Below are 11,869 nucleotides of genomic sequence, written 5' to 3'. Positions count from 1 at the left end.
TTTAATTAAACATTGATGATCAGTGCACAGCTGCATGACAAAATGTCACTCGATGAGTTCCCTTTTAAAAGCAAAAGTAAATTTTCAGGAAATTGTAATAATAAAGAAAATGCTTAGAGACCGACAAAAATAGAAAGAGACTGTTCACTAAAGCTCCAAAATACAGAGGGAACATTAGAATAAACAAAAGAAAGAAATGCCATTTCCAATTTAAGAAGAGCAATACTACGTTATTCCTTTATGAGATGGAGGAAAAATAAATTGAAGCAGCAAACTTTTTCTGGCAAGTGCTACGCAGCTGGTTAGAAATCTCAGTGCTAAGAAAAAATCCCTGCTAGTGACCAAATAAAGAGAAGTAGGAGAAGTGTGTGCCTGGCTCAAGTGCAAGGGAGGAGGGAACAGGAGGTGGAGGGTGCACTGGAGAGCCAGGATGGGGAATGCTCTGTGGAGATTGTTGCCAGCTCAGAATAAATTGCCCGAGTGGGAATCGGGAGTTATTTTTGTCATTTGAATGACAAATGTTCCATGTTCAGCTATCAATATCCAAATTTCTGTTGTCCTAGGGCCTTTCGAAACACCTACCACAACTGCTTGTGACTATCTCCCAAACACTAGTTGCTGGTGAATACAGTACAATGATAATGACCATTTTAAATGACCTTTCAGCATTAAAATTCCTTTCTTCAAAAGGAGTTCTTTTTCAATAGTAAATATATCCTTCACACAGTCAAACTAAAGCTAATCAAGTGTTTATTTTGTACAGCCCACAAGAAAGGAATAGATAGGAAGGGCTATTTCTAAACACTTTGGAGGCACTCACATATTACCACAGCTGTAATTTTCAGCCACCTTTGATTTTCAAGTCCTTAAGCATTTTCCGGTAGGTATGCAGACCCTCATACAGATAATTTAATCCTACTAGTAGTTAACAGCTGGCTGTTGAAGGTAGTTGCTACACTTGCAGGAATGAGAACTGAAATTCTGACATTGACAGGAGCATATTCAAATATTTCTAATGATTCAGAAAATTTAATTTATAATCAGCTTTTCTGCTGCTGCTGAAATTTGTTTGTACTAAGTTGAGCTGGCATCCAGGTTTAAGAAATTGGCCTATAATTTCACATGCCAAATGTGGAATTATAGGGAAGGGAATCAGTTTGGTGACGGTGAATCTCCACCTGGGCAGCTCTGGAGGTAACCACAATTTCTTGCTGTGGCTGTACTTCCAGGAAGCTTTGATTCAGCAGCAGGCTTTGGCAGTGAATTGGCCCCTGTAAATGGTAGACCCAGACCTTTTGCTCAGTGAGGGGAAGGAGTGCATCAATTATCCTATATCAGCTCAAAACTTCTCATTTGGAAGAGGAAAATCCATTTCAGTACCTATAGGAAAATCTACATAAAGGATATGTTAAAATATTTGGTTGTAACCTATTTAGGAAAAATGAACAAATGAGTAAAAGTTTTGTATTGGCAATACTTGCTTCCAAGTTACTGACATCTCAAAAGCAAATGACTCGGATCAGCTGGAATAAAAGAATTTAAACAAACAACTGCAAATGAGAACTAGAAACTGGTTTCAAAAATCGTCTGGTCACAATCTTGAAATTTGAGAAGAGAGCCACATGGGGAAAAAATACATAAAACCAACCAGTTTGATTTAGAGGGAATGTAAAAAACCCAAGAATTAATTACAGAATAATATAAAACAGTTCAGAAAAAAAGAGGATATTCACAGTGATTAATGTAAATTAGAAGCTATGAAAAATAGAAAATGGATGAGGGAGACAAAAGAACATAAGCAGTTGTCTGGGGTCAGCTGATAAAATGATACAAAGAAGAATTTTAAATATATTAGGATCAGAAGAAATGCTCAAAAGCTGTTGGAAGTGGGGAAAATCCCAATATTGAAGCACATTGGACTTGCTTCTGTCCTGTAGTTACTAAAAGAAGCAGTTATATCATAGGCTGACAGTGAAGTGGCTTATGTGCCAATGAAGATATTAAAAAATGAAAATACTACCCAGCAGCTATTAAAGGTAGATTTTTCAACAGATTGAATTCAACCCAATTCATTTGCACACTAGGGTTTATATGAGTTAGTCTAGGAGTCATTTGAATTATTTGGCATGTTTTTCAGTATATTTGGAATACGGTAAAGACCTCAAGGATTGTAAGAAAGTTGCTGGGCTAGAGAAGAAGAGAGAACACAAAGAGACAGATAACTATAGTTTCTTATTCAGATGTCAGTTCCTAACAAAAATGACACACATTTGCATATGATATGACTTGGTTGATAAAGAATCCTACTAGAACCACTCAGCAAAGATTAAATAATCTACAATCTTAGCTAAGTCATCTGCTATTTTAAAATAAGGTTACCCAACTGCTTGAAACATGTCATATGCACTCACTTTTATAGTACATTTGTCATTTTACTGTTACTGTACAAATTTTCAATTAAGAACACAGCAAAAAAGCCTGAAAGTTGTCACTGTTTACATGGCTTAAAATATAGTACCATTTTACTCAGGCACCAGAAAAAGTTTCTGGCATATTCCTGAAGAAATCTACATTGGCAGAAGGAAAGGGGAGCTTTTTGTTTGGTTTTTGAAAAGCTGACCTGAGTGGCACCTGCTGAGCTCCTGAAGAACATGTTAGTAGATCTAGCGCATTTTTTTTTTTCTCAGTCCTGTTTTCTCATTCGTTTTGCTCGGTTGATACAACAGGATTTTGTAGGGACTCTTGCCAGTGCCTCCTTCATTATCCAGCCAAATACACATGTAACCCAGCTTCTCTCAAATGCTGTGGCTACCCAAATCACTGTTTAAAAAAATCTCATGAGTTCTGGAGGTAATTGTGCCTTATGAAGAGTTATATCAAGTGACAGATTTTTTAGACCTTGTTCAGAATTTTTATTTAATTCTCATTTTTGTCAGTGGCCAAGCAGTCTCTAAAATACAAAGTCTTTTTAATGGGACACTTCCACTGAAGAGATTTGTCAGGAAAGAGGCAGAAATTTGTCTGGATTTGAAAATTTTAGGTTATTTAACGACCCTGGATTGAAGGTCCAGGTTTGAAAAAGTGCACACAGTTATCTGTGATTGGGAGGGACTTTCAAGCAATTTTAGCCATAGTTGTAGCCTTTTTTTAAACTGGAGAGATCTTCAGAGGTGCTACCTGCAGAGTTTCCAACAGGAACTGCTTGATACCACCTTGCTCTGAGAACATTGCTCTAAATCTGAAGCATAAGACTGCATAAATAGGCTATCCTTTTGAACAGGAGGCAATTTTTACACTCATACACACAGATACTAATTCTAACAATTCAAGAAAATATTTTTTATTGCCTTTCCTCTTTTTTTATTAATCTCCCAACCTGCATGATCACAGACCCTTCAGGGAGCCCTGTCCATGTGTGCTGTATAAGCCAGCCTGTGCTGCAGAGTACTGTTTTATTTTATACTAACCGTACGAAATCAAGGATTTCTCCTGAACATAATGTGTTTTGGATTTGTGATAGACCCATGTGTCTCACTATTTCACTGATAACTGCCGGAAAGTTGCCAGGCTGCTCTGTCTGGACCCTGTGTCCATATCTGGATCTACATACTGTCAAGTTCTCTGGTTTTAAACATCCCTGTGATGCAACACTCTTCTTAGCTTCTCTGGCTCATATCCAGGAGACAAGCACTGTGTTTGAAGGTGACAAGACACAGTCCTGAATAATCCTTCAAAAGAATACTCAGGAACAGGAAAAATGAGTCCATCCCACCCAACATCTTCAGAGAAGGCTGTATAGGAAAGAACAAATGCACATCCACATTTATTTGTTTCTACAATAAATAATTAGGATTAATTATGTCAAAATTTACTGCAATGACAGCATCAGCAAGGCATGTGTTTGTTTTTTTTTTTTTTATTTTTTTTATTCATCAATCAGGTGAGATAGTCAGCATTATCTCTGTGCTGGGGCATAGCTGGGACTGAAGGACAACTTGACCCATGACCAGACCTTCCCCAGCCTCAGCTACATGAGGGTCTAGCAGGGACTGGGTGCAAATAGTCAAGAGGGTGCATGGACCTCACCAAGCCACATGGCAGTAGTTCCCAGCATTGGTCACCATGCACATGAAGCATTGTTTTGTTACAGCACTCACTTAAGGATGCTGCAGCAGTAGTTGAGCAGTAGTAACCACTCAAATTGTGTAGCACATTACTCGGTGACCACAGAAGGCTCCCCATCAAGACTCTTGGAGAGAGGGGAATGGGAAATGAAAAATGTATAGAATCATAGAATGATTTAGGTTGGAAGGGATCTCATCCAGTCTGGTCTTGAACACCTCCACGGATGAGGCATCCACAACTCCTCTGGGCAACCTATTCCAGTGTTTCACCACCCTCATTGTAAAAAATTTCTTCCTTATATCTAAGGTATTTGTTACTTCTCCTGACTTGGTGTACCAGCTTTTTCCATAAAGTCATTAACAGAAAACTAAGACTCCAGAAATCATGCAAGAAAGTTTCAACAGGAGGAATGGACAAACAAGCAGAACATTTCCATTCCTACAGCCAGCTGCAATGTTATCTAATTTGCATTAGAGGAAGACGGACAGCCGTTTGTAATCTTTGGGTCAGTTAATAAAGATCTTTCCTCATAGAACACTAACCATTGCAAATCTCCACTGATTGTCTCTGACTTTGGCTGATAAGGATTTTGGATTTACCTAGTCCATGTGTCATGATAAGCACAACAGCTAGAATTAAAGACACGCTGTCTGATTCAGCCTTCAGAGGGCTACCTACTCTTGTAGTCCCTTTACACTCAACATCTAATGTAATTTGACATCTATAGTCCTGCCACAATGTACAGTTCTTGGCAAAAAACTCTTGAAAAATAGACATATTCACTCGTACCTGAATTGAGTCATTGCTTGGAAAAATGGACTAAAGCAAATGGAAGGAGCTGTCTGTTAGAAATACTCCTCAGACATCCTTCTCCCCAACACTGCCTGTAATACCATGAATTTGAATGTGCTCACCAGACATTTGTTGGCTGCTAATGTCACTCAGTGCGTGCCACATCTTAAATCCATAGCACTCACACAGATCAATAAAGAAATCCTTTTGAAGTCTGGCAAAAAAAATGCAAAAGCTACTGGGAGACAAATATTAACCTTGATCTGTAGCTGTACCACCTTAGGATGGGCTCACACAGGCTCAGACAGGTCAACACAGGTTGGTTTCTAGATGGAGATCTCTGAGGATAAGTCCAGGGATTGAAGGAAGTTTTGTACACAGAGAAATAATCGCATATTAACCTCTCTGTTAGATGATAGCACATTTCATCTGTGACCTTTAGGATGTTCTTGTAAAATCATTCCTATGCATGCAGACATACTGATTTGTTATGTATGGAAATGATTCTCTCTTACCTTTCAGGAACCATCACACAAGAGGAAGAACAACAGTGGCTTTATGCCACCTGTGCTCCAAGCTGCCGAAGGAATTGGGAAACTTCTCACATAAGTTGGGGTATCTCTGAGGATGTTCTCCCATTAATGTCCTTATGTTGTGCCTGGTTATTTTGGCTCCAAATTTCTGCATCTAATTATAAAGCAGGCAAAAATTTGGATATTAAAAATTGTGGGAATCAGAAGCTAACATCACAAATCCCTTACACATAAACACAGTGGCCACTGCTGAGTTTTGCGCTTCCAGGACCTTATTCTTAAAGATAATCTGAGGTTTAAACTGAATTCATCAATCTCTGTTAACCCTAAACTTTATTTCCTCTGGGCACTCTGGGCAACTCCTGCTACAACCAGTGGTACCTTTTAAATGCAAACTGATATCCTTTTTTTTTTTCTTTTTTTTTGTTTTGTTTTTTTTTTTCAGTAAAATACATAAATAAATCCTTGGATTTTATTGATACAAACATAATTTGAAACCATATAAGATATGATAAAAAATATGAACACAAATCACAACTCTTATGTCAGACTACACAAATGTGTTGATAATACTGCAAATGAGAACTGTTCATTTCTTAATATTGATCAATATTGATCACACAGAAGAAACCAAGCCTATTTAAAATGTTAACCAAGTATATTATGTCCAATTGTGTTTTTGGTTTTTAAAAAATGATTCCCCATCCATTAAAGTTAAAAGAGACTTCATCATTAACTTAAATGAAAACTGATCCCTGATTTAAATTAAAATTGCAGGACAGAATCAGCCACATTCTGGTGGTGTCTTTAATAGTGTTCATCTAATATTTATGTTTGTGTTTCTTTGCTTAGTTTTAAAATTTGGTTTGGTTTAAAAACATGTTTCAAGTGATTGAATCATCCTCCACCAAGCTCAGGGCTGCCTAATATCCCCCCATTCTCCAAAGAAGGCTGGTTACAGTCAGCTCAGCTATTGCTGTGCTGCATCAGAAACAGACTTTCAAAATTTGTCCCAAAGCCTGAGATTAATTTTTTTCCCTATATTTTCTAATTCAATGCAATATTGGACTGTAATTAGGACTCCTGTAGTCTTGAGGCAATGCAAATTCAAAAAAAGTCATTTCTTCTAATGGCTCCAGTGGGCAGAAAGCTAACCTTATCCTGGGCTGCATCCAAAGAAGCGTGACCAGCAGGTCAAGGGAGGTGATTCTGCCCCTCTTCTCTGCTCTTGTGAGACCCCTCCTGGAATACTGCATTCAGCTCTGGAGTCTCCAACACAAGAAGGACACGGAGCTGCTGGAGCGAGTCTAGAGAAGGGCCATGAAGATGATCCGATGGCTTGAGCACCTTTCCTATGAAGACAGACTGAGAGAGTTGAGGTTGTTCAGCCTGGAAAAGAGAAGACTCTGGGAAGACCTTCTAGCAGCCTTCCAGTACATAAAGGGCGCTTACAAGAAAGCTGGAGAGGGATTTTTTGCAAGGGCATGTAATGATAGGACAAGGGGTAATGGATTTAAACTGAAAGGGGTTAGATTTAGGTCAGATTTAAGGATAAAATTCTTCACTCTGAGGGTGGTGAGGCATTGGAGCAGGTTGCCCAGAGAAGTTGTGGATGCCCCATCTCTGGAGGTGTTCAAGGCCAGGTTGGATGAGGCTTTGGGCAACCTGATCTAGTGAAAGGTATCCCTGCCAATGGCAGGGGGGTTGCAACTAGATGCTCCTTAAGGTCCCTTCCAACCCAAACCATTCTATGATTCTGTGCAAATCACATGCACTAGCTCAACCCTGCCCGCAGTGGCAGATAGTGTACTCCCAGACCTTATCCCTTCCTTTTAACCATATTCCTGATCCCACGGTTCCCCTCACTTTGTACATTTGAGAAGTTTTTCAGGCTAGACATTACAGCATGAGTTCGAGTCACACAGTTTCCCCCTCTTCTAATGGGTATGATCTACTAGGTTTTTAAAGTGAATTTTTAGGAATATTAGTGAATCTGAGTGTTTAAGTTCTGAGGAAGTTTTGGGTTTGGGGATACCTCTGGATCTGGCAAAAATTAGTAACATGATAATCTTATGGACCTTCCATCACCACAGATTATGTTTTCCATGTTTTTCTGTAGTAAACCAGCAATCCAATACAGTTGCCATGTTCCCTGTTAGAGAACAGATAACTGCAACTTCTTCAAAAATTTATTTCAGGTCTTCCTTTAACAGAAAAAACCCTCTCAAACTCACAAGGCTTTTGTAGCAACGCAATTCTTCTTCTGATGATCCTTACAGAGGCCCCCATCTTAGTAATATTTAATCTTGTGCTTAAAATTAATCATATGATTAGTTGCTTTTAATTTACTGGAACTATCCCTGTACTTAAAGTGCAGAGGCACATAAAAGTTTACTGATTCATTTCAGACCTAGGAAATGGAGAACTAAATGAAACTGAAGATAAAAACCTGATGTGCTTCAGGCTTTTTATCCCCTTGCAGCTCAAAACTTGAGATTTCTGTTCTGTTTCATCTGCTTTCTAATTTATTCCACGTTGTTTTAAAAGCAAAATGTGGCAGGTGAATCAGAAGTAGATGACATAATATACTTCAGTAGACTATTCACCCCTGATCATGTGAGCCAAGCTTACAATGGAAATACCTGTTAAGTTGTGAGAACATTTTGTCTCATCCGGAGAACAGCATGCCTCCTATTAAGGCTCATTATCCAGAATCAGGGTGGCAAAGAGAAGTCACTAGCAATAGTACTTGCAAGTGATTGAGGTTACTGAGATAAAAAAATGTCAACAGCTGTTCATGAAAAATAATCTAAAATGCATTCAGACCATAATTACTATAAGGATGAACAGGCACTCTTTCATAACCGTGTCAGACTGCGTCTTAAAAGGAATATCTGTACTAAATAAAAATAAACTTCCCGAACACACTACAAGGGAATTGCCTGGCTTTTCTGAGGTTGATGGTTTCTGTCCTCATAAATATTTCTGGCTTGTTAAAATCAATCTTTCTGTCTTACTTCTCACCTACTGTGTCTCTGCTTGTGTTTCAGTCCTCATTGACCACAGCATCAACGACAAACTTCATTTCTTGTCCTGTAGCTCCACCTCATTTTTCACTCTGAGGGTTTAAAACACATTGGCAAGACAAAAGCTATTAACTCACTCTATAGTTCCCTAGACTATTCAACACACAACAGCATACACAGGCTAGCTAGGTGTGCAACTGGTACTCTGCTATTACATTAATTTACAGCATTATTCACCTTATGCAGTTGTAATTTCTATTATACATAGATGGTCTTTCTAGACCAGTTATTAAGTAAGTTACAATAGGGGAAGCATTATGTAAAGGTACTTTGGATCACTACCACTCACTATATAAAATGCTATATACTTAAAAAAAAATTATCCTTCCCACAACTAAAGACCGAGAGGAGGCAACTTTCCCTTTTAACATTTATACCCACCCTGGATCAGGTATTCAATATGTTTCTATCTCTGTTCTTTTGATCTTCATTTACTTAATCAAAGCCAGCTGTTTTCTCCAAAGAAGAGCACAAGAAGAAATATTGGTTTATTAATCTTTTCTGAAGCTGATGCATTCTTGAGCTGAGCACTGTCTGAACTCAGAATGATTTACATTCTTGTTTATTCCAAAAAGGCTTTTTATTTTCCCATCATTTCCCTCCTAGTAGTCCAAAAGATTTTCATAGTGGTAAAACCTTCATCTACCAAGCAGGTGAAGTTAAGCATATTCCTATTCTATTTTCAAGATTAGGCTCATTCTTTTCATAGCTCTCTGTTTCTGATGAACTCGACAACAAAGGAAAGAACACAGCAATAAATGGGTTGCATTATAGTTTTTTCATTATGTTCTTTTTTTTTTTTCTTTGACATTGAAGATAAATCCATTCACTAGAAGACACAGGACCAAAGTTTGAGATCTTGCATGCTCATCTAACACCACCAAATGCAGAAAGCTTATATAATTTAGCAGTTCAGTACCATAAGGCACCTTGGCTTAAAATCTATACACAATATACTAGCACAGCTTTTCTGCAGCCAGCAACTTTTCATGCTTGGTAAACAAATAGCTTAATAGCACAAGATATTGCATTGTACACTATAAAATAATTAGGGTATAAAAGACAATTTTGTGTCCTGATGCTTCTACAGTAGTTAATCTCCTGGTAAGCTTTCCTGGAACTCGGGACAGCCGGTTGCTGGCCAGGGCCTCTGTGCTGACTGCTGTTTGATCGTGTGTGTTTGTTTTGCTGCTGTGTCCCTGCGTCGCTCTGCCTCAGCAGGAGTTTTGAATTCAGATGCGATGCAGAGAGCACTCCATCTCTGATGCATCATTCACTGGTGATCTCCTCTAAGATCAGCATGAAGCTTTGATGTCTGCGAGACAGGACATGATGCATCATCGTTCATGGGAGGACCACGTGCCTGTGATTAGAAGGCTGATCAGGACACATACGTATATCCAAGGCTTACATGGAATTTTAAGTAGCCGAAGGAAGTTAGTTAAACTTAATTAACTGAGAATACTAGCTGCCTAACTCTAGCCTTCCCCTTGCTTCCTACAACTGTGTATTTGAAGAAACTTAGTGAGGAGTTATGTGGCCTAATCCAGCATAGTCAATAATACAAAGCTGACTATCTTCAACTTACTGCCATGAGAGGTCTCAAAATGTGTTGATATAATGGTGCATTTCTTACTCCTGTTTTCTTTCAGCCCACTGCACAAGTCACAAGGAGCTCATCTAAAAAAATTAATTTCCCAATGTAGAAAATGCCCTTAGCTCATTTTATCCCAGATCAGGGCAACCATACCTGGTAAGTCAGTGAAGCTTCCCACCTGCACACCCTCTCTGATCCAAATGGGGAGCAACGTATGTCATATCAGTGCAGGAGAACCACAGTGGACCAAAAACACTGCTTGGGAAACCCTGCCATACCAGGGAGGGAAGGCAGTAAAGCCCAGGACAACCGCAACACTCCTGAGGAAATTCCAATTGGACACAAGAGGAAAATTTTTCGCAATGAGAACAATCAGCCATTGGAATAATCTCCCCAGAAAAGTGGTAGATTCCCCAACGCTGGACACTTTTAAGCTTCAGCTGGACAGGATGCAGGGCCATCTTGTCTACAGCGTGCTTTTGCCAATAAAGGTTGGACCAGATGATCTTAGAGGTCCCTTCCAACCTGGTATTCTATGATGCTATGATTCTATGAAAAGGTGAAGAAGGACAGGGAATGGAAGTTCAGCCCTCCTATGGGAGAAGGAGAGGTCTGCTTTCCTCTCCTTTCCTTTCTTTAGGAATATTTCTACCCACAGCTTGAGGGAAGGGGAAAAGGAGAGAAAGGAAAACCCTCCAGCAACTCCTGGTCTGTCCCGGTGAAGGAGACAACCTTCCCCATGGCCAACAAGGCTAACTGAGCTCCTACGTTGGCTTGGGTGAGACTTCAATACTTCTAACGGCAAAACACATCAGTGATGATTTAAAGATTACCCAGCAGTTTAGATTATGGGTTCCAGTATGGGGCAGTAAAAATAGGATGTATCCAGTTAATAATAACACAAGTGGTGTTTCTATTCACTGGTAGATGTTCAGGGTGCAGATTATCTCCTCAGCTCCTGAGAGATTTACAAGTCGTGGTGCAGGCATTCTCCCGAGTGCCTGAAGGATTCATGTTCACTAACGAATAGCTTGGAAAAAGTCTGGGCCAAGCTGTCATGACTTCCAGGACGTGAAAAGCTAGGCCTGGTGGCAATGCACATTACTGACGTGTTTTCTGGTTAAATCAAACTTCGGGCAGCTAGAGTTGTAAAATGGGCAATAAACTTTTTATAACGTATCATAAATAAGAATGCTCACACTGACTGTTTGATTGAAACAGGCACTTCTTCATACCTCGTATTTTGTGATCTCTTGGCTCCTGCACTCCTTCCTTTATGGCTACATCGACTGGGTATTTCCCCTCTACTGAGGGAGGAAAGCTTATGCAAGGAAGCAAGTTTTCTAAATTTTATTAGTATGCAAGCTGCTTAATGTCTGGAGGTTACTACTGTTGAATGCTGCATACGCATCATTTACTATTCTGTGCTTGTGACTTTCAGGTGGGTTTGTAACATGTGATGTACTAGGAACACAGTAAATGTTACTAAAAAGTAGTGTAATTCAAAGCCATGAATTTGCTTCCTCCTTCCTTATTCTTTCAGTTCTCTTTCTGGAAATATTCAATGAATGATTTTTAATTCATGGGCATGCTTGTAGATCTAGGCAGTTATTTACAGGCACATCTGTGGCACTCATCACTGATATTTCAGCAGCCCTCAGAAGAAGGCATGTGTTCATCCTCCCATTGAGCATAAGACAATCTCAGCAATGGAGAGATTAGGTAGCTTGTCCTTA

Source organism: Tauraco erythrolophus, chromosome 3, assembly GCF_009769465.1.
Source record: "Tauraco erythrolophus isolate bTauEry1 chromosome 3, bTauEry1.pri, whole genome shotgun sequence".
NCBI lineage: Eukaryota > Metazoa > Chordata > Aves > Musophagiformes > Musophagidae > Tauraco > Tauraco erythrolophus.
Note: the sequence above shows the minus strand (reverse complement) of the source record.